The sequence below is a fragment of the Sorex araneus genome, chromosome 2, assembly GCF_027595985.1.
Source record: "Sorex araneus isolate mSorAra2 chromosome 2, mSorAra2.pri, whole genome shotgun sequence".
NCBI lineage: Eukaryota > Metazoa > Chordata > Mammalia > Eulipotyphla > Soricidae > Sorex > Sorex araneus.
The window spans coordinates 212,758,884-212,783,666 of record NC_073303.1 but is presented as its reverse complement, the minus strand read 5'-3'; the positions used below and the strand labels follow the sequence as shown (position 1 = coordinate 212,783,666).

At 42.5% G+C, this 24,783-nt stretch overlaps 1 pseudogene; it reads right to left on the bottom strand.

Annotated features, from left to right (window-relative positions):
- The window catches only part of LOC101537885 (40S ribosomal protein S24-like), a 38,441-nt pseudogene extending 18,901 nt beyond the window's left edge, over positions 1–19,540 (bottom strand).
- Positions 19,541–24,783: the final 5,243 nt, after the last annotated feature.

Here is a 24,783-nt window from a genome sequence, read left to right as displayed (position 1 = left end):
AGCTTGGAAGCATTTGAGCCAGGATTAGAATCTAGGGTTATCTGACACCAAAATAGAAGTAGTTCTTTATCACCCTGCTCCTTGGCACTTGGAAACATAGGGCTAATATGAATATGAACTTTGACCTTTTATCTCCAAGAAATATGAACTCATAAAAATATGAACTTTGACCTTTTATCTCCAAAAAACTAATTTCAGGTTGTTTTTTCCTGTCTACTGGAACCTATCTTGAGCACAGCTACCATTAACCTGCTTCTGCGCCTGGAATCCCCATTCGTATATGAGGATCTTCCTTTCTCCTACCCACTTTTTTGTCAGAGTTTAACTTTTGAAACTTGTTGATCACATTCATTAATCTCCCAAACATTTATGATGGATGGGCTTGATTTCCCCCCAGACCTTTGTATCAGTTTGGAATTCTGACTAGGAACTTTGGCTTCAAGAAAATATTTCAGACTAAAAAGATAGCACAGGGACAAGACACTTGCCTTGCATGAGGCCAGCTGGATACACCCCTCCCCGACATCACATGTGTCCCCTTAGTACCAACAAGAGGGACTCCTGAGTACAGAACCAGTGTAGGGACCCATTTTACAAGCCTGGCTCTTATCTTCTAGTCAAGCAGAGGCTGCTTGGGATTCCTGTAACAAATCAGCCAGTGCTGATCTTATAATTTCGCCATTTGTCTCTCACTAGCCAACGCCCATGCCTGATCTGCATTTTACTACTGTTCCTATGGGGGTCCAAGCATGCATACTATACCACCTCCTCCCAGCAGAGAGGTATAAGTACTGTAACTGCAGTAGAATAAACTCTCTCTCTCTCTCCTCCTCCTCCTTCTGGCTCTGCGTCTGTTCATTCGGCTGCGTACCCTCCTGAGCCCCATGAAGGGTCCTCCCTGCTGGACAGGACGGGACCCCCACAAACCAGGAGTAAGCCTCTGAAGTAATTCCAGGTGTGAAACTAAAAATCAAAGCCAAACTCTTAAAATCAAAACAAAACAACAACAAAAAAACAAATTAGAAAAAATATTCCAGGCCAGAGAACTAGTACAAAGATGAAGGCGCTTACTTAGATGTGACTGCAGCTGTCACCGTGGTTCAAATTCCAGCATCGCCAGTCATGAGCATCGAGCACAGAGCCAGGAATGGCCCCTGAGCACCACAAGGTGTGGCCCCCAAACAAAAAAATCTTCCTCACACACTTCCTCTGCTTTAACCTGAGGCATTTCCTCTTATACCTCTTTGCAGCTCCAGCAAAAAGTACAATGAAAAAACTCAATGATCTTAGCAACTGGCCCCCCAATTCTTTCCCTTGAGGAAACTGTTTATATTGGAAAAAGCATTTTAGTAAACGATTAGGGAAAAAAATGAGATCCCTGGTAGCTGGAGTGCAAACTCGTGCCCGGGTGTGGGAGGAGGGTGAAGCTTACCTGCACAAAGGAAATGGAAGATACTGCTTCGATGGTGGAGGTGACAGGGAACTGCAGAACTGAACCGTGGGGAGGAAGACAGAGGCTTCAAGCTGGAGGAAGGCCAGTCAGGGCTGTGTGATCCTCTCAACAAATCACTGCCCCGATCTACTGGAGCACTATATCACTGTGAACTCTGTTTCATCAATTTGCTCAAGCGGGCACCAGTAACATCTCCAGGGTGAGACTTGTTGTTACTGTTTTTGGCATATCGAATACGCCACGGGGAGCTTGCAGGCTCTGCTGTGCGGGCGGGATACTCTCGGTAGCTTGCCGGGTTCTCTGAGAGGAACAGAGGAATCGAACCTGGGTTGGCCACATGCAAGGCAAACGCCCTACCCGCTGTGCTACCTCCTGTAGATCCAGTCCTATCTACTGGAAGATTTATTCTTCTCCAAAAGACTTGTTGGGAATGAACGTTGCTATGGATCTTAAGAAGAAGCAGTGTTTTTCTTCTTGCTTTTTGGGTCACACCTGGCAGTACTCCTAGCTCTGCACTCAGGAATTGCTCCTGGTGGTGCTTGGGGGAGCCTGTGGGATGCTCACAGATCAGCTGCATGCAAGGCAAAGGCCCTACCCACTGTACTATTGTTCTGGCCCAAGAAGAAGCAGTCTTTTTTTTTTTTTTTTTGCTCTTTGGATCACACCCAGCGATGCACAGGGGTCACTCCTGGCTCTGCACTCAGGAATTACCTCTGGTGCTGCTCAGGAGATCATATGGGATGCTGGGAATCAAACCCGGGTCGGCTGCGAGCAAGGCAAACGCCCTCCCCCCTGTGCTATTGCTCCAGCCCCAAGAAGCAGTCTTAATAGTGTGGGACAGAAGTAATACGTGAAGGGGACAGAATCCAAGAGACATGGAGAGAAAAAAAGAGCTCTGGGTACCACTGGTGATGAAATAAAGGAGTTAAGGCCATCTTACTTATATCTCCTAGGCAAGAGGCTTCCAGATGTTCGTGTTATTTATGTGGTACTACCAATGGTACTGCCAAGATTATATACTTCTTATATACTCTTCTTATATTTATATCACTATACTAATTGGATTTTTTCTCTGCTTGAAAATGCTCCAGTTCCACCACTTCTGCATATTGAAATCTTGTTTAGGTCAAATCCCGTCCTGAAAACTTTGAGCACCCCAGCATCAACCAAGCTTTCTCTCGTCCCTTAACTGTAGCATTGTAGCACTGTTGTCCCGTTGTTCATCGATTTGCTCGAGCAGGCACCAGTCACGTCTCCATTGTGAGACTTGTTGTTCCTGTTTTTGGCATATCAGATAAGCCACCAAGAGCTTGCCAGGCTCTGCCTGTGGGTGAGATACTCTCGGTAGCTTGCCGGGCTCTCCAAGAGGGATGGAGGAATCAAATCTGGGTCGGCCGCGTGCAAGGCAAACTCCCTACCCGTTGTGCTATCGCTCCAGTCCACTTCTTAACTATGTGTCTATTTTTTTTTAAGTTTTTACTTTATTGAATCACCGTGAAAAAAATTACAAAGCTTTCAGGTTTAAGTCTCAGTCATATACTGATTAAATTCCCATCCCTTCACCAGTGCACATGTTCCACCACCAAGAACCCCAATATACCCCCCTCCCACCCAGCCCCCACCTAAGTAGCTAATGATCTTCCCTTTATTCTCTCTATACTTTGAATACATTCAATATTTCAATAGAGAACTCACTATTATTGTTTGGAATTTCCCCCCAACAATCAGGCCTGCTGAAAAGGCATCATTTAATAATTTCTTTTCATTGCTGAGAGTGAAGACTCTCGCGGCAGCGTGGTTTTGGGTTTCTGATATATTAGTTCAGTTCACAGTCTAGATGCATTTCTGTAAGAAGCCACTCTGGGTGCCAAAATGGGTTAGAAGAACTCTCAATCATAGTCTTTAGGAGCAGAGGGTCCTATGTGTCTATTTTTAAAGTTATATTTTAAGTCTAAAGAAAATAGAGATTTGTTACTTTTTAAAGATGACATATTTAAGAAGTTTTCCATAGAAAACATTCTTTCGCTTGGTTTTCATAAGCTAAAACACATCGTTAGCTTATCTTCTATCATGATTCCTTATCATTATTTTGTTATGATATTCACGTTCATGCCAAGCCTGCACATGTTCCTTCAGACTTAACCTCTTTAAATAAAAATTAGGTACCACTACATTGCTGTCAGAAATGAAAAGACGGGGGTGGAAATGATAGTACATCAGGTAAGGTACTTGCCGCATGTGGCCCCTGAGCCATGAAAGAAGTAGTTGCTGAGTGCAGAGCCAGAAGCAGACACTGAGCACTGCTGGGTGAGCCAAACTCTTTGGGAAAAAAAGAAAATAAATGAAATAAAAATACTGAAATCAACGCTGATGCGGATAAGGAGGAACCAGAATTCTCATACATTGTTCCTGGGATCACAAAATCTCGCAACCACTACAGAAAACGTAGTGGTAGATTCTTCAAAAAAGTAGAAGGTAAGCATAACCTGAGCTAACGAACTGCTGCTTTACCCCTCAAAAACTTTATCAAGAGAAATGATAGCTCATATCCATTTAAAGACAAACGCAGATATTCATAGTGACTGTAGCAGTAATAGCTCATAAGTAGATTCAAACTAAATATCATTAGCAGGGAAATAAACAAATTATCATATACTTCTCTAAAAGAAAACTACTCAGGAACAACAAAAAATTATATAACAACTGTAGCGCTGTCTTCCTGTTGTTCATCGATTTGCTCAAAAGGGCACCAGTAAAGTCTCCATTGTGAGACTTGTTGTTACTATTTTTGGCATATTGAATATGCCATGGGGAGCTTGCCAGGTTCTGCCTGTATGGGTGGGATACTCTCGGTAGCTTGCTGGGCTCTCTGAGATGGATGGAGGAATCGAACCCAGGTCAGCCTCGTGCAAGCCCTACCCACTGTGCTCCAGTGCTCCAGTCCCCAACATGAATGAAAAAAAAAACTACATGAATGAATCTTAAAATAATTATGCTGCAGAAAGAAGCCATGTGAAGAACACACTTTGACAATTCCATTCATATAAAATTTTAGGAAGTGCAAACAAACTTAGTGATAGAAAATAGAAAAATGGTTGCCAAAAAGATAGGGATAGTATAGATGATGAGAAAAGGGTAGGGAGGGGTGGGGAGAGTGATAGTACAGTGGTTAGGGATAAGGCATTGGGGCATTTTTCTTGCATGTGGCCATCCTGTGTTAGATCCACCAGGAGTGATTCCTGAATGCAGAGGCAGGAATAAACCTTGAGCATTGCCAGGTGTGGCCTAAAAAACAAACAACAAGAAAATAAGAAAAGAGAAAGAAAGGGGGAAAAAAAGGGTAGGAGGAAAACTTGGTGGTAATGCATATGTTCATTGTCTGATTTTTGGATATGGTTTCTGAGGTGTCAAAACTTATCAAAAGATACACTTTACATGTGTGTACCTCACTTTATGGCAATTTTATCTCTCCCCCCCAACAACAAAAATAAGAAGAAGGTAATTAACAGTATTTTCTAGAAGATTGACACCAAGCCTTTTCATTATTAGCTCTTTGAATGCACAATCTAGGAGAAGTAAAGAAATATTTACTACTAATATTTTGGACTAAATAATAATGGATCAGTTTTTCTAAGGTATACATTTCAGGTAATTTTCTACCATTGAGACAGTTAAATTCAAGCCTACTAACATTTATAACTTATGTAATGAATGAAGAAAATATGAAATGTGCTTTTGAATGTTTATAAGGATGATTTAAATGTATCTAGAGACAACTGTTGTTTCCTTTTTAACAACAAACAAAATCCAGTCTGTACTATAAAATTAAGTAATTCAGCAAAATGTGGTTAGGCTAGTTTTGCATCAGATAAGTTAAACATTTACCTGACTTTCATTTGCCTAGTTATTATAATGTTATATCACATTCACGAAGAATCTCTACCTGTTCCTTGTTGAGAGTAGCAAAAAATATTTACCATGTATTAGACAGGCAATATGTTAGACACCAGACACATTGTAGAATGACCTTATTTAATCCTGTTACAGCAATATGTTAGAATTATTTATGCAGCAATTTTACTATTATAGCAATATGAGAAATCAGTAGCTAATTAAGTATTCTACTTCAGTAGATGAAATATTAAAGACGCAGAAATGAAGGATTCCATCAAGATTATACAACCACTAAGTACTAGAAGTGAACTATGAGTCCAAAACTGATTTCAAAACTCTTTTCTATTTAGCAGCTCCAATCCTTAGGCTTGTCCATGTTGGAATGCATTGGGCTTAGTATTCAATGGTGTTGTAAATTAAATTAGAATAAGTTCTCTGGTTTTTGATGGTTACTGAATAAAGAAAAGTAAAAATGGAATGTTGTTCACAATACAGTAGAAGCTATTAAATCTATAAACACAGGCATGCATGCGCACATACACACAGACCCGTACAATTAGTACCCCTCAGCACTTGAGTGAGATTTGTCTCCTGCAGAATATGTTAATTCTTCGTCACTTTCTCTATCATGTTTTATGCCCAGTATACTTAAATAAAGTGTCTTATTCTGCTGAAGCTTCTCCTACCTTTTTTTTCTTTTTGGGCCACACCCAGCGATGCACAGGGGTTACTCCTGGCTCTGCACTCAGGAATTACTCCTGGCAGTGCTCAGGGGACCATATGGGATGCTGGGATTCGAACCCGGGTCAGCCGCGTGCAAGGCATGCAACGCCCTACCCTCTGTGCTATCACTCCAGCCCCCACTTCTCCTACTTTTTATCTAGGTTCCAATAGGTTTGAACATCTTAGTGTGAACTGGAAATGTCCCAAGAGGTAAATTTGTGGCACTTGGCCTAATTAAATGAAAGTTCCTCTTCTGTGAAATTACTCAGTTATTTGCATTCCTTGACTTTTTTTTTCCATTCTTCCTTTTCTACTTTAAATAATCTCCACTGTGACTAACTTTCAGTTTTCATAACCACATGGAAGCAAACAACCAAGTTATTTAAGACACGGCTGGCACGAAGAGCCGCCCAACACTTGCAAATGCAATTTTCCTTCTTACTGGAGCATATCTTAAAGACCAAAAGAAAGAGAAGGACAGAAATGAGGTGAGAGCCCAGCATCCTTAATGTTCAAATGTCAACATTATTTTTTGTGAGTCCCCCAAACAGGACTCAAGAGACTGGGGTACCTATGTGGTGATTCTTGGCCAACGGCAGTGTGGGTTCAATGCAAGGATCTAATGCTGCCATGAAGCTAAGATGGCGTGTTGGGGTACTCACGCTATCTCAGCAGTACTCGGAGACTGTTAGGGTAATGCTGGTGCTTGGGGAGATGATATAGTGCTGGATACTGAACCCCGTTCCGGTATGTGCATGTGCCCTAATTCCTATACTCTCTTCATTTCAGATTCTTTTAACTAAAAAAAAAAAAATGTAGCTGTCAGTGTCAGTGCACTTGTATCCTTTTTTTTTTCTTTTTAGGGCCACACCTGGCCATGCACAGGGGTTACTCCTGGTTCTGCACTCAAGAATTACTCCTGGCGGGTGCTCAGGGGACCATATGGGATGCTGGGAATTGAACCCGGGTCAGCTGCGTGCAAGGCAAATGCTCTACCGGCTGGGCTATCGCTCCAGCCCTGCACTTGTAGCCCTATGTTAGCAATCTTCCCACTTCCTTTCCAGAAGTAATGACCGCTTAGATCTTCTTCCCACATACGTTTTTACCTATTTACTACTGCTATTTTCAGGAGTTTAATTTGGGGTCTTTAGTGTTGTTTAAATTAAATTTAATTTAATTTAGTGTTTACCAAAACAAAGGCTATACTTGTCTTTTTCTTCCCACTCAATGCTGCTTGAGATTTATTTATACATATTCAGATGGCTGTTTCACTAATTTTACCTATTAAATAGGCATTGCTCTCTCTTTTTTTTTCTTAGCTATTGTTGTAAGACCACACGGAAGAGCCTGGCAAGCTCTGCATGGCATATTTGATATGCCAAATGCAGTAACAATAACAGGTCTCATTCCCCTGCCCCTGAAAGAGCCTCCAATCATTGGGAAAGATGAGTAAGGAGAAGCTGCGAAAATCTCAGGGCTGGGATGAATGGAGACATTACTGGTGCCCACTTGAGTAAATTGATAATCAACGATGAATAATGATTGATGAACGAATAAATCGATGAACAACAGGATGACAGTGATACAGTGATACAGTGATTGTTGTAGGGAACATGTTAGATTATACATAGAGGTCTCTTCTCAGGCAGTAATTGAGGGCTCCTCCCAGCAGTTCTGGGGACCGTGTGGTTCTGGGGGTTGAATCCAGGGGTCCTGCTTGCAAAGCATATGCTTACTCCTTTGAACTATCTCCCTATCCCTCTCCTAAGATTTTAGTTTAGTTTCTGTTAACAGGGAATATAATTAAGTTAGGCACTTTGCTGTAATTTAAACAATAGCTGTTTTTAGTAAATTTCATTATACACAGAAACATACGAGAGAATCTATCTAGAGATGGAAATTATGGCTTGCCAAAGTATGACTTGTTCTTTGCTTATTTATTGAATTCAAGCCTTTCTCTAATAAGGTGGGGTAGAACTGTGATCTTGGGAGTACTAGGCCAGGGAGGGGATCTCGGGGTAACGGTAACGGCGGAGGGATCCTGGCAGTCTGATGGTGGGGATGGTGCAGAAGCACTGAAAGCGTAGGACAATACTGGGACCATTGCACAAGTCACAATAATAAAGACAGAACAGAAAGATTTCCCTAGGGGAAAGGAAGCAATAAAGCACACGCCCACCAAGAGGAGCCCTGAGTTCCACGACCCCTCTGAGCAGTGCTGGTATGGCCCTTACAAACAAAAACAAATAAACAACCAAAACCATTCCCAGCTTTACTGAGACACAATTGACTTGTAGCTCTATATGTTCAGGGCTCACATCATGTAAAATTGATAAAACTTGTACATCACAAGATGGTGACAACCTAGTTGTCATAGACCATCAAGAAGACACGTTGCTGGTTGACCTGAAAGCTGAACCTGGGAAACAGAGGGCTTTTCACCACGACTACAGAGCCCCAGTCTCCTTTTTCTTGGATTGTACCTTCTGCCCATCCTTCTAGAACCAGAACCACTATACCAATGATATACATTTTTGTGCATGATTTATAAAATATTTTTTTCTGTCATAAGGGTAATTTTCTGTATAAGCCATAAGGGTAATTTTCTCACTACTCAGCATCATAAATAGATGATTTAAAATGCCATTGAAGCATTAAGCAGTAAAAGCACATCACTGAAGAGAAAATATAGTTTAAAAGCATACTCGATTTCAAATGATGTGGAAAAATATATGGATTAGAAGATATACTTAATGTTTTAAAATTTATGCACCATGAGTTATAATTCATAGATTTTGTGGCTCATAATACTCCAAGCTCAAGCTACCAACAGTATCAATGTTCCTCCAGCAATGTCCCAGGGTCCTGTCCCACCCTCTATCCTACCACCTTAGGAACTCATTTAAAAAAAAAAAACAATTATAGTGAAGGATGCAGACTTTATAGAGCTCTGTGTTGCTGAGACCATCTGTGTTCAATTCATGACCAAACCCAACTAAAGTCTCTAAACTTATATTTTTGTTTGTGGGGGTCACCAGGAATACAATCTGTTGTGCTTAGGGAGACATGTACTGTCAGGAACCAAACACAAAGCTTCTCACATGCCACCACTTGAGCCACATCCCTGACCCTCTCGAGATACCTTTAAGTTTATGGCAGGTGCAAGCAGATCGGTTACAAACTGGACAAAGGGTTTTTGTCCTTCAGTCACTCACGGTCAGCCTTCCATGCAAGTTCTCTATTACAACTGCTGTTTACCCGCTAATGGGGTGACCGGCTTCTCCCTTCGGTCCCTCCTTGATCTCTGAATAGGGAGGCAGTGTGTGATTTTGGAGTGCCAGAAGCTCCAAAGTTTTCCAATCAACACATCTGAAAGTGTTAACTAATACTTTTATCAGATCATACAATGGCTATTTCTTTAATGTGGAAAGAACAGTTAAAATATAGTTTTGCAAAAACTTTAGGGTAAACAGAAAAACAACATGTGGTGTGTGTGTGTGTGTGTGTGTGTGTGTGTGTGTGTGTGTGTGTGTGTGTGTGTAGCTTGCCAGGTTCTGCCTTGCGGGTGAGATCCTCTTGGTAGCTTGCCAGGCTCTCCGAGAGGGGATGAGAAATCGAACCCTGGTTGGCTGCATGCAAGGCAAATGCCCTGCCCGCTGTGCTATCGCTCCAGCCTGGCAAGCTCCCCGTGGCGTATTCGATATGCCAAAAACAGTAGCAAGTCTCACAATGGAGACATTCCTGGTGCCCACTTGAGCAAATCGATGAGCAACGGGATGACAGTTGTTGGGGACTGCTCAGGACCCTGAACGAAAGAGGACCCCGAAACCTTTACCCTGGACAAACCGGAAAATTCCATTACCAGCTTTGCTTGACCTGAGGCACAGGTGCCCTTGTGACAAAGGAAATAGCCAAACTCAAGAGGTAAAAGTAGCCCAGGGCAGTTAACTAAGAGACGCCATTAAGCCCCCCATTAAGTAGAATACCTTCCTCTACCTTGTGCATTCCTCCTGCCAGATGCTCCTGCCAGATAGACCCTTGCCTTCCCCTCCCCACTATTTCTCAATCTACTCTTGAAGAATGTTGTAAGCCCACCTAATACACCCCGAACCTTTCCTTATTTGGTCTGAGAAGACACTTCCCTGATGATTGACAACTTATGTACCATCCCCCTGCTAAGAAAAGTATAAAGCCAGCGTGGCAGTTAATAAAGTTGCCCTTGATCGGCATGTGTCGTCTTGGGCCCCCTATTTATTATCCTCACTAGTTTTATTTCAGGTAGGAACCGCTCACAGAACCCACCCAATTAGGAGCGCTTTCCACTGTTGTCTCTCCGCGGGCCGGAGAGATCTCCAGGGGAAAGCGCAGACAGTGATACAGTGATACAGTGATATGTGTGTGATGTGATAAGTATATATATATATATATATATATGCATATATATTTTTGTATGCATATACATAGATTTTTTTTTAGCCAGGAGAAAGAAGGAATCTTGCCATTTGCAACATAATGAATGGAGCTGGAACTCAACTGAAGGTATTATGCTGAGTAAAACAAGTCAGAGAAGAACAAATACTGTATGGTATCACTTTCATTTTATCTTTCTTACTTTGATTTTTACTTTATCAGTGGAAAAGTTTTATTGCCAAGTGGGTAACTGGATCCAGTATAGAGTCTTTGTTCTGGGAAATTAGGTACAATGGAAAAGAAAAGGCAGGATTTTAATTAATTGAGATTAAAATGTGGACTTTAGGGCTATACCTAGCAGTGTTCAGGGATTACTTCTGATTCTGTGCTCATTCCTAGCAGGCTCAGGAGACCATATGAAGTGCAGGGGATAAAACTTGGGTTGACCATGTGCAAAGCAATCATCCTCCCACTGTACTTTTACTCCTGCCCCAGGGGTTTTATTTAAATTTGTATTCACTGAAGTTTAGGCTACATATTTACACTTATGGTTTTGATGTACACAGTTACCACCAAAATACCCATGACTGTCCACTCTTTTTTTAAAAATTTTATTTTATTTTTATTTTAATGAATCACCATGAGATACAGTTACAGACTTATAAATTTTCATGATTACATTTCAGTCGAACAATGTTCGAATATCCATCACTCAATCAGTGCCCATTCTCCACCAACAATGTTCCCGGTATCTCTCTCCCCACCCCACCTTTCCCCACCCCCTGCCTCTGTGGCAGGCACATTCCCTCTTACTCTCTCTCTTTCCTTTTGGGTGTTATCATCACGGTCCATTCTTACGCTTCCTGTAATCCACCTATTCATTCCCCCCAATGCGCCCCTTCTTTGATTGGTATTGTTTTGTATTCCAAAGATAAAGCATTGTTATTGTTTGATAGCATCTATTCCCTTGTTTTGTTTCCTTATATACCACAAAGGGGTGAAATCATCCAATATTTGTCTTTCTCCCCATAATTTATTTTTGCTTAGTCTGATACCCTCCAGTTTCCTTCCAAGTTGTAGGCTTTGCCTTTTCCTATGGCTTCATAGTATTCCATTATGAAAATTTAATGCAATTTTTTTATACATTCATGTGTTGTTAAATATTTGAGTGATTTCTATAGGCTGGATATCATGTTAACAGATGAAGTCATAGAAATGTGACTTCAAAGATGAAGACATAGAAATATAGTAGAAAATAATAGACTGATAATAGACTGATAACTGTCACTGTCATCCTATTGTTCATCGATTTGCTTGAGCGGGCACCAGTAACGTCTCCATTGTGAGACTTGTTACTGTTTTTGGCACATCGAATATGCCATGGGCAGCTTGCCAGGCTCTGCCGTGTGGTAGCTTGCCTGGGCTCTCTGAGAGGGATGGAGGAATTGAACCCTGGTCAGCCACATGCAAGTCAAACACCCTGCCCGCTGTGCTGTGCTCCCAGTGGACTGATAGGGATGGAGAAATGGAGAGATGTTGGTCAAAGGGTACTAACTTCCTGTTAGAAGATGGATAAATTGGGAGGATCCGATGTGAAGCACGGTAGTCATAGTTGACTACAATATCCTTGAAAGATGTTAAGTGAGTAGACCCTAAAGGTTTCCTCCACCGTAGCCTGCTAGTGGCGCACCTGCTCTGTCCCACTGTGTTTCCACTGGCCTGTGGGCACCTCCTGGGAAGTCTGCATTCGAGAGTGACAGAGGGCTTGCCAGCCCCGGAGCTTTCCGTGAGAAAAACTTGTCTTCCTGACTGATTTCCAGGCACTCCATATTATCACTTGCAATAGTAAATATTTATTCACCTGTTTTTGCCTCTTATTATTTAGAATACCTCTCCTAAGAGTTATTATTGCGGTTCTTATTATCTGTTTTGTTTTTGAGGCGATGTTTGGCACTGCTTGTGGGATAATTATTTTTATTATGACTTTGGAGGGTTAGTTCTTTTTAATAGGGGCAGTAAATAGCAATACTTAGGGCCCACCAGAGCCCACACCAGGTGGGCTGGGAACCATATATCACTGGGAATTGAATCTAGGGCCTCACGTATGCTAGGCATGCACTACACCACTAAACTATCGCTCCAGCCCTCCTTGCAGTTAATTGTTATTCCCCACTATTCTAGCAGCACATGAGATTTTAAGTTGTTTGCTTTGGACAAAATGCTGCCTTTGAGGATTACCCATATTACACATTTTATTTTTAATGGCTTTGTGTCTTTAAGTTGAATTATAACTTGAACACAATTTTATTCAGAACACAATTTCATCCAATCATTATTTGCCTGTCATGCTCTTATCTGATTGTCCTGGCATCCTGTGTTCCCAAGGTAGGCCAGTGAGAGGACTATAATAATGAAAACTGGCAGAGGTGGGGAAAGTCTGCTTAGGGGAAAGGGCCGATTAATGTCACATCAATTTCAGCTTCTCAGGTGATTTTTCAGTCTGCAAGAGTAATTTGGAAAATGTCTCATGTGAGAGGACTTGACTTCTAAAGTTATAACTAATATGGATAAAACAGCATAAAATCTATCAGAGGGACATTTGTCTTCTTAATGTAGACTCAACCTTCAGTAAACAAACTCATCGTGAAACTTTTAGTACTGTACTCAACTCATTTTAGAGTCCCCCAGTTCCATTAAAATTAATTATTTATTAAAATTCACCTCTGAACTCTCTCTGAACAACCATAAATAAAAACTTAAGCCTTCCTCAGAGGCTTCCCAAGATAAAGTTTGTTGGTTAATATTCTGGTATTATAGGACAATGGACTTGCCTGCAGCTCAAAGAAATTCTCTGAAGTTTCCATCCATCATGGAAACCTTGAAAAGTCATCATCTTTTGTGTTAGCTCTAAGTCAAACTAGGAAACATTTGTTTCTGAGGGGCCTATGGTTCGTGAAAAAACTCTTATGCTATACTTATTCATATATGGATAAATGTTTGGCATATTGATTAGGTCAAATAAATAATTAAAGGAAACTCTTCCTTTTACAATGGATTATGTTCCAATGTATACAGTATCCTAGGCCATTAAGGAAGTTTTGTTTGGGGACACACCCAAACAAACTTTGGCTACTTCCAACTCCAGTTTCTACTGGGCAGGTAGATAGTGGCAGGTAAATTCTTTTTACCATAGAGGTAAAACTCTATGGTTTGCTGTCTGAGGACCTTGCAGACTGGCTTTACCATCCTGTGTGATGGGAAGCAGTCTGCTTGAAGAACTGATCCCACTTGTGTGTTACTATTTGTCTTAATTGCTTCCTGGGTGGTTCCCTTCCTTTGTTGGGCACCTTAAGCATGGCTTCCTTTGGCCATGAACATTTTGATCTGCAGTTAGAGGAGAATTCTAAAATAAGCTTCTATTAATTGACAGTTAGGATTTTTCAATTTCTGTTCTTATATATATTGGACATGCCAAAAACAGTAAAAATAAGTCTCTCAATGAGAGACGTTACTGGTGCCCGCTCGAACAAATCGAACAAATCGATGAGCAACGGGATGACAGTGATACAGTGATACAGTGATATATAATGTTACAATGAGAGTATCCTCCTAGCGCTGAACAACATTGGGTGGCCCAAAGCCCAACAACAACCACAAATTTCAGCTTGCAATGTGTATGACAGCATGCGCTGAAAGGATTGTGAACTTGAAAGGAATACGATCTTGTTGATGTTTTAAAAGATTGTGTTAAGATTTGGGACTCTGCACAGGGCTGTTTTCACTCGGGGCGCCCCAGAGGGGGGTGCGTGAGAACCCTCCCTGCCCCAAGGGACTCAGCCCTGGCAGCCGACCTCCACTACCCAACCGCCGCCACGCTACAGGCTGCTTCTCGAACTGTGCAACACATTATAAAGACACTTCCTACACATTTTCCATAATTACCACACCATATTGTGGAGTTCAGACAGTAGGTAACAAAGCATAGAGAGTAATATATATACATACATATATATAGCAGAGAATCTCTTGCCTGCGTGCCTGGCTGTCTTCCCCAGGGCCTCCTTGGAGGGGATGGACTCCAGCTTCCCTCCCCACCCCGAGCAGAGCTCCCGGCGGCTGAAGACCTCTGGATCCTAGCCACAGCTATGCTCAAGGCCACTCTCCACACGTTCGGACAAGCCTCACGCATGAAAGAACCAGCAGAGGAACCCAGGTGTGTGGGACCCGGGGCTGAGACCTCCAAGGCTGTTCGGATCGGGACTGGGCCTCCTCCGCCCAGATTTCCCATGTCCCAGTAGCTAGGCAGTCACACCCAGGGACTGCCCCCTGCGCCGTGTAATCCTGTCAATGGCCAGCATCCAGAGACTTAAAAGCAAGCTTCTGAAAGACATCTTATAGCCTACTTCTATCTCTGGGAGAACCTGGCAAATTACTGGGAGTTTCCTGTCCATATGGGAGAGCCTCTCAAGGTCCCCATGGTGTATTCATATGCCCAAACCAGTAACAAGCTGGGTCTCATTCCTCTGATCCTGAAAGAGCCTTCAGTACGGCATCATTGGAAGGATGAGTAGAGAGAGGCTTCTAAAATCTCAGGGCTTGGACAAATGGAGATGTTACTGAGACCGCTCGAGAAATTCAACAATGATGATGATATATGTATCATACACACACACACACACACACACACACACACACACACACACACACACACACACACACCTCTCGGAGAGCCCGGCAAGCTACTGAGAGTATCCCGCCTTCTCGGACTGTGCAACACATTATAAAGACACTTCCTACACATTTTCCATAATTACCACACCATATTGTGGAGTTCAGACAGTGAGAGCCTGGCAAGCTACCTGTGGTGTGTTCGATATGCCAAAAACAGTAATGATAGGTCTCATTCCCCTGACCCTGATAGAGTCTCCAATCATTGGGAAAGACAAGTAAGGAGAGGCTGCTAAAAATCTCAGGGCTGGGAGGAATAGAGACATGCCCGCTCCAGTTAGTCGACGAACAATGGGATGACAGCGACAGTGTTAAGATTACACTGCACAGAGGCAAGAGCCCATCTGAAGAAAATATTGCTCACTCTTTGAGGCTAATCCAGACAAGAGATGAAAGTGTTAATAATGGGGAAATGTGACTGAGTTCTGGATATCGTTTCGTGGATGAGTCTAGTAAGTTGTCGAGGTGAAAAAGCACCTAGTCATAACTCTATGGTTTGCTGCTTGAGGCACTTGCAGACTGGCTTTGCCATCCTGTGAGGCGGGGAGCAGTCTGCTTGCAGTTCTGATGGCAGGGGACTGAAAAGCTTAGGCTGAGATGTGTGGAAGGTAGGATAGTTCTTAGACATTCTTGTGAAGATAATGAATCGCATAGAGATGAGATGAGAGTTTAAGGTTCGGGCTGGAGTTAAAAATTTGGCCGTCATTGATGCAGGGACAGATTTAAAGCCTCAAGACTCACAGGATCACAGTGAGAATAAATGCAGGAAGAAAGAGAAGTATGAGGATTTGCTGTACTGGAAGAAATCCCAATACTTAGAGATCAGAGAAAGTAGGAAAACGATTTTGACAGAACAGAGAGAGAAGGATGAGAAAAACTAGAGAAGTGTGTTACCCTAGAAGCCAATTGATGGCATAATTTACAGGTGAAAAATGGGCAACTGTTTTAGGTCCCCTGCCAGGTCAAGAAAGGAGAGAAATTTGATGCCAGAGGGTCCCTTTGAACAGGACCAGAGTAATTTGAATGCAGTGGAGGGAAAGAAGGCTGGAAGATGGGAGACCAGGGATGGAACTTGTTAGTGTTTTCTGGTTTGTTTATGGGAGGGGTGTACACTGAAGAGTGAAAAGCAGTGAAAGTTAGAGGGAACAGAGGGAATAAACATAAAACAAATTTAATTTGGAGAATTCGTGGCATGTTTACATGCTAGTGGGAATGTGTCAGTGCAGAGTGAAAGATGCTTCCTGCAGGACTGAAAGGGAGTCCAGTGAGAGCTTGTTTTTGAGTAGGTGAAAGGGGACAGGTTCGGTGTACAGGTTGGGCCCTGGCTTAGCACATCCGGTCAACGGAGAGATGATGGTGGTTAGGAGATGTGGCGGGCACTCATGGAAATTTGGTTTATTGTTTATTAAGACCTTTAAGTTCTCTGTTAGCAAATTTGAACATATGACACAGTGCTATAACTAGAGGCAATAAATTTACACGAGGTCCTTGAAATTAGTTATGATGAGAGGGACCCCAGGCAAATGAGTCAATTTAGTCTCTCATTATTTCATTTGCTTGTTTGTCTGTGTCACACCTGGTGATGCTCAAGGATTCCTCCTGGCTCTGCATTCAGGAATCACTCCTGGCACTGCTCAAGGGATTGTATGGAGTGCCAGGGGTTGAACTCAGGTGTTCAGCACGCAAGGCAAGTGCACTACCTGATGTCCTCTCCATCCCCTGGTTGGTCATTTTAAATACCACCCACTGAAAAGGTATCCAGTCCAAACAGCTAATGGGATGGCTGACAGTGGGACATAGGAGGAGATAAAGGAAGCGAGCAGCCAATAAGGCTATGCCCTCTTTGCCCCCTTGCCTATGCTATGTGCATTTGCCCTTGGCCGGGGACTAAGGAAAGTCAAGGGGCCAGGGAACTGATGAGGTGCAGTCCTAGAGAGACCCAGCTGCAGTTCACAGAGCAGCAAGCTCCACCAAGGGGACACAGGTGGCAGGGTTCCAACAGGGACTCAAAACTAGATCAAGAATGGCATAGGGACAAGATTGAGCCATTGTCCACTGCAGTTCAGCAGACAGCGAGGAACAGGACTTGGACTTTGATTGTTTGTTTTTTACTTTTTGGGTCACACCCGGCGATGCACAGGGGTTACTCCTGGCTCTGTACTCAGGAATTACTCCTGGTGGTGCTCAGGGGACCATGTGGGATTCTGGGAATTGAACCTGGGTTGGCCGCTTGCAAGGCAAACACCCTACCCGCTGTGCTATCGCTCCAGTCCCAGGACTCGGACTTCGAGCACTGGACCATGCATCAGGGGACAGGAACACTGATGTTGTACGCAAATAAAAGAAGAGGCACGGACATTGGGAAGACCTGAATCCCTATATTTAAACTATCCAGTAAACTTTGTAAGCCTCTGAGTTTTGCATGAGATTCACAAAATTCTCAAGAACCCAAAGGTTCAGGAATAAATCTGGTTTTGTGGTAACAAACTCAATCATTGTGGAGGGTGGGGAATGCAGCTTTACAGTAGAACACATGACTCATGTGTGTGAAAGCCTGGGTTGTTTTATGTCTGGTATCATAATCAAAAGAGAAGAAAATGATTGACCAGCTGAAAGATCATGTCCAGATTCCACCAACCTTACCTGATTTTTCTTTTCTTACCTTCCATACTCTACAAGCCACTTTTCTGCTCTGTTTCTGAATCTCACTTATGTTTTTCTGGTGTGGGGCTGTGGAGATCAGAGGTGATGGCATGGAGGTGATGGTACTGAGGCGATGGTGCTCAGGTAACAGTACTGAGGTACTGAGGTAATAGAACTGAGGTGATGGTGCTCAGGGTAATAGTGCCGAGGTACTGAGGCGATGGTGCTCAGGGTAATAGTACTGAGGTACTGAGGTAATAGCACTGAGGCGATGGTGCTCAGGGTAATAGTGCTGAGGTACTGAGGTAATAGTACTGAGGTGACGGTATTCAGTGTGATGGTACTCAGGTGATGGTACTCAGGGAATACTATTGGCTGTGCTTAGGAGACTACGCAATGCAGGGGTATGGAACGCCAGGGTGAACGTATCTCTTGCAAAGCGTGTCCTCCATCCTCTGAGGCATTGTCACTGTCCCTGAGAATTTATTTCCCTTTAGTAACAGATCTCATAGGCAAGTGGTAGTACATTTGCTGTTCCTTGACAGGCTCTATTCACATGACAGGATTAGCTTCTTTTTCAAAGTTGAATTAATATTTCACTCTGTGTGTGTGTGTGTGTGTGTGTGTGTGTGTGCGCTTGCGCATGCGTGCACACACTGCTTCCTGAAGTTCTGTTTTTATGCAACAAAGATGGAAAAGCAGGCAATTCAGTAAGAGAAGAGCAGGTCTTTGATGGGAAGGTGTCAGGAGTGTTTTTATTACTGTGAGTGTGTGTGTGTGTGTTTGATAACTAGGAATATGTAAGTAGGCAGGCAGGGGTAGGGGCTTGGTATGAATTTCAGGATGCCATAAAAATCATGTTCTGAAAATAATTTATGTTCCTGTTGCCCACTCAAGGCGCAAAACTGTGAAATAGCAGCTAAAAGCCTAGGTCATTAGGTCCCATCAAGAAACCCAAAAGAGTCATTCATCAAGAACAAAAGCACTCATAAGAGTCTCAATGTATAAACCGGAGCGATAGTACAGGGGTAGGGCTCATGCCTTTATGCAACTGACCAGGTTTTGACCCCTGACAAGCCATGTAGTCCCCTGAACCTCACCCAGAGAGCCTGCCTGGAGATATCACAGAGTGCAGAGCAAGGAGTAAGCCCTGAGCACTGACAATTGTGACATCCTCCCATCCCCGCCACACCCCCAAAATAAAACTGGTTTTAGAATGGCAAAGAGAGAGAGAGAAAGAAAGCATGAATTCAGAAGACTATCAGAATTGACTTCTTTTTCCTTGACAACACCTTAGAAACAAACACTTCTGTTCACAGAAAGCCCTAAGCCAAGGCAGCTTGGAAAAAATCCAAAAGAATTTCTAAAGCAAATCTGAGTACTCTTCTGGATTTCTTGCATCCTCTGGCTATATCTTTCACTTTGTGAGACTCTTGTTCTCACTTCTCTCCTATATTTCCTAAGTGAAACCTATTTTGCTTGACTTCTCCTGAAATTCCTTTCTGCAAAAATAGACAAAGTACCTAGAACCAGGGTGGAGCTCAAAATTTCAAGTGGTCGAGAATAGTAGACCAACTCTTGAGGGTAGAGAAGCTTTTTGGCTGCCTTAATGTGGCTGATAGGACTTTCATGTTCAAGATAGGCAGAAGCCCGTGAGATTTTGATGATGATGATGGTTTGGGAGCCCATTTGGTAGTGCTCAGGGCTTACTCCTGGCTTTGTGCTGAGTAGAGATGCTTACTCCTAGGAGACCATATGCAGTGTCAGGATAGTACCGGAGATTAGCCACTTGCTGGGCAGTGCTTTAATCTTTGCCCCAAGGGCTCATGAGAGTATCAGTTGTGATATTTCTAGACACACACTCACTGGCAACATCTTGCTGTGCCAGACAGGAGCAAGATCACACTCTCTCTACCTCCTCCTACTCTGTGATAGTCTTTTATACTCCTTGGCAAGATATGGATAGAGATTCACTGTATCACTGTCATCCCGTTGTTCATCAACTTGCTCGAGCAGGTGTCAGTAACGTCTCCATTCGTCCTTGCCTTGAGATTTCAGCAGCCTCTTTTTACTGCTCCTTCCCAATTATGCCGCAGTGGAGGCTCTTTCAGGGTCGGGGGAATGAGACCCATCAGTGTTATTGTTTTTGGTATATGAATACACCACAGGGAGCTTGCCAGGCTCTGCCATAGGCAGAATAGTCTAGGTAGCTTTCTGGGTTCTCCGAGAGGGAGAACTAGACAATAATAGGTTGCTCGACCGAGAATGCAGCCGAGCGCTTCCAGGAGTTTTGTTTTATAGTCTCTGGATCTTGGAAATAATGGGATTACATGGTGCAGGGGGAAGTTTGTGGGTGTGACCACCTAGCTACTGGAAAAGGGGGATCTGAGTGGAGGAGGCCCAGTCCTGATCCAAGCAGGCTTGGAGATCTCAGCCTCGGGTCCCACACACCTGGATTCCTCTGCCAGTTCCTTCATGCTTGAGGCTCGTCTAAACGTGTGGAGAGTGACCTTGAGCATGGCTGTGGCTGGGTTCTGGAGGTCTTTGACTGCCAGGGCTCTGCTCGGGGTGGGGAGGGAAACTCAACCTGCCCTGCTCCAAGGGGCCCCAGTGAAGACAGCCAGGTGCAGGGGTAGGAGACTCTGTTAACTCTGAGGATACAGATTAATTAGAAAAAATGTCTTTTGTAAAAAAAAAGAGGAAACCATTGGTTGATTTCTAATGGAAAATGTCTGAGATAATCTTTGGGATAAGCAGAGAGATAGAGCAACCACAGAGGGGAAGAAAAATCAATCATAGAGTTATGGTTCAGCAGATGCTGACACGAGAATGAATCACTGGTGAATGAAATATTTCCTGAGACTCTTAAAACGAGAAGTGAAAACAATGAAAGGTAATGAAACAATGCTACCACTCCATTACATTTCTCTTTTAGTGGGGCACTTGTTAGGAAGGATTCCTTTCTAACAATTCCAAGTAGAGTTCAGTGGCCAAGGGATGGTGGTTAACCACTGGCATTTCTGCCTCTCAAATATTCTGTAGTGTGATGGGGATGCTGATGAGTCTACCTGTGAGACAGCATTCTCAGAATCCTTTTCTAATCTGAAGGTCATGACTGGACCATATTTTTCCTCCCTGACTCTCCGTCTTACCTCTTTCTACCTATCCTGTCATCCTATTCTAAGATAGGATTATCTATATATTATGTCCTCAGAGAAGATCTTTCTCATTTTGAAAACCTCCATTTTTTTCCATCTTCTTTCTAACTTAAACTAAATTTTGAAAAGTCAAATGAAATCTCATTTTTTTTTTTGCTTAAACTTATTTTGACCAAACCAGACTTCAATACTCTTCTATTTTCTTCTATTTTTCTTTAGTGCTCACCTCTCTCTCTCTCTCTCTCTCTCTCTCTCTCTCTCTCTCTCTCTCTCTTTCTCTTTCTCTCCCCCCTGGAGAGACCAAAACAAAATCCAGGTCCATTAAATAAGAGCTATAAAGGTGTGCAGACTTGACAAGAAATTATTTGAAAAGCTCCCTACTGAGAGATTAAAAGTTAATAATAGACTTTGATAGAGCAGCTTAGACTGCGAAGGGAACTTTTCCACATGCAGGGTTAGACCAAGAATCAGGAAATTTGGATTTTAGTCCTAAGTGCTATTTTGATGACCAACTTTAGTCAAATATAAATTTGTTGTCCAATTAGCAATAGTTGAAGAGGGAACTAGCTGCGTCCTATAAACATGTCTACAAATATGCACAGAACATCTGTCCTAGTCTAGAAATATGCTAATTAATGCACTTATCTCAGAAGGTTTTCCTGGTATGTTATTGTACATTATCTTTGGATACTTTCTTTGAAATTTAGCATGTTTTACATTTAGAGCTCATTTCCATTTTATGCTAATTTTTCAAATAAATTTGTAGTCCTTGCTGGAGCGATAGTACAGCAGATAGGGCGTTTGCATGCGGCTGACCTGGGTTCAATTCCTCTGCCCCTCTCGGAGAGCCCGGCAAGCTACTGAGAGTATAAATACCCACACGGCAGAGCCTGGCAAGCTTCCCAAGGTGTATTTGATATGCCAAAAATAGTAACAACAAGTCTCACAATGGAGATGTTCCTGGTCGCTGATTCTTCATTCTTACACAAGGTATTATTTAACCTATTTCCTGGATATCTGTTGATGCTTTTGTTGACTGAATCAACGAGAATGTTCAATTTAGTTGAACATTAGTTGAACCACTTATGAAATAGTGGTGTATTTGTCACATTTTGAAGATATGGAAGAGGGTGTAAATATACTCTAGAAATTGCATTGAGGAAAGTAAAACATCTAGGCATTAAAATGCAAAAGCCAGTTATATATATGCATATATATTTTTTTGCTTTTTGGGTTACCCCAGTGTTGCACAGGGTTACTCCAGGCTCTGCACTCGGGAATTACCCCTGGAGGTGCTCAGGGGACCATATGGGATTCTGGGAATCAAACCCGAGTATTTGATATGCCAAAAACAGTAATAAGTCTCACAATGGAGATGTTACTGGTGCCCGCTCTAGAAAATTGATGAACAATGGGATAACAGTGCTACAGAGCTACAGTGCTATATATTTGGAGCTTAAGAAAGCATATAGTGCTGCATGGATGTGGGAGAAAAGGGTTGTTCTTTCACTGCTGGTGAGAATGCTGAGTGGTCCAGCCTTTCTGGAAAACAATATGGGCAGTCCTTCAAAAGCTAGAAGTTGAGCTTCCATATGACCCTGCAATACCACTTCTGGGAATATATCCTGAGGATGCAAAAAAGCACAGTAGAAATGACATCTGTACCTATATGTTCATTGCAGCACTGTTCACAATAGCCAAAATCTGGAAACAACCCAAGTGCCCTAGAACAGATGACTGGTTAAAGAAACTTTGGTACATCTACACAATGTAGTATTATGCAGCTTTTAGGAGAGATGACGTCATGAAATTTGCTTGTAAATGGATGAACATGGGGAGTATCATGCTGAGTGAAATGAGTCAGAAAGAGAGGGACAGACATAGCAGGACTGCACTCATTTGTGGAGTATAAAAAAACATCACATGAGGGTGACACCCAAGGACAGTAGATATAAGGGCCAGGGGGATTGCCCCATTGTTGGAAGACTGCTTCATGAGTGGAGGGGAGAAGACAACTGGAATAGAAAAGGGATCATTAAGGAAATGATGGCTGAAGGAATCAGTCGGGATGGGAGATGTGTGCTGAATGTAGATAATGGACCAAACATGATGACCTCTCAGTGTCTGTGTTGCAAGCCATAACGCCCCAAAGTAGAGAGAGAGTATGGGGAATATTGTCTGCCATGGAGGCAGGGCAAGGGTGGAGAAGGGGCGGTATACTGGGGATATTGGTGTTGGGGAATGTGCACTGGTGGAGGGATGGGTGTTTGATCATTGTGTGATTGTAACCCAAACATGAAAGCTTGTAACTGTCTCATGGTGATTCAATACATTTTTTAAAAAAGGTACAAATAAATAAAAAATAAAGGATTTTTAAAAAAATAACAAAAGTTTCAGAAAAAGAAAGCATATAGATTTGGCATTAGTGGATTCACTTTCATTGATGTGTCATGGCACTTAGCTAACCCTCAAAGAACAGAAAACAAATAAAATGCTTAGTATAATACTGAGTGAGATCTGGTGCTTTTTCGATAGGGCACAAATGAGAATTCAAGAGGTAGGATTAGTTTTCTAATATCAGAGGTTCGACTATGAAGGCAAGGAGTGACACTTTGTAATTCTGGCAAGTGATTTGCATCTTCTTTCTCTCCCACCCACACTCTATTCAAACTAGTCTTCAGACTGGATTTGAATCACAATTCTAGCTCTTACTAGCATTGTGAATTTGGACATAACATCTTACCTCTCTGAGTTTCAGTTTCTTAATTTTCAACACGAATGGAAAATTTTTTCCTTTCAGGATTGTTGTAAACATTAAGTATTGGCACTTAAGCATCAAAAGTGCCAGGAACTGAGTGGTTTGTGATGAATAAATTGAAACGCTTAGTTCATGATTAAATTCTAGGACCTTGTCACTGGCTTAGTAAGTACTAAAAAGTTGTTACTAAATTTAAACAGAGTTCAAAGAGATTTAGTGAGAGGAAGTTGACAATGATTAAAACCAATAATTTCCTTGGTTGAGCAAACTTGTTCTTGCCGAATGTTCAGGGTTTAATCTAGAATAAATCCTTATATTGGAACCAATCTCGGAATGAGTTAAAAGGTTCCTTTTCTTGACATGAGCACTCAAGACCTCACGTGAGCAAAGTGTAAAGGGTTTAATGTGGTTGACTTGGGGTCTAAGTTAGGTTGACAAATTTCAACCAAGATTAGAATGTTGCTCTGACACTAAGCAACTGCTGAGCTGATTAGTCCCCAAAGACTTTGTGACATTGCAGGGCCAACTCTGGAGCTGCCTGAGGACTTACCAGGCTTAAGCCGTTGTTTTCTGAAATTGTTACCAGCAGCTTCATACAAACCCCCCATGCAAGACCCCAGGATTGCTGACATCCCTGTCTCAGGTCTTCATGATAGCATTTTGGAGCTGAATTTTTCCAGGTGAGAAAAAAAGTCTTTGCAATTGAACAATATTTGGATCCTAAATGCTCAGAAGAAGAAACCAGATGCTCTATCATGGTTTGCCACAATTATGTGGATCTTTGTTTTTTTGTTCATTTGTTTGTTTTGGCTTTTTTGGGTCATACCAGGTGTTACTCCTGGCTGTACACTCAGGAATTATTCCTGGCAGTGCACATGGGACCATATGGGATGCTGGGGATTGAACCTGGGTTGGCCACATGCAAGGCAAATGCTCTTCCTGCTGTACTATCACTCCAGCCCCAACTATGTGGATCTTGAACTTCTGAGAGTCATCAACAGACTCACGCAGGGGAG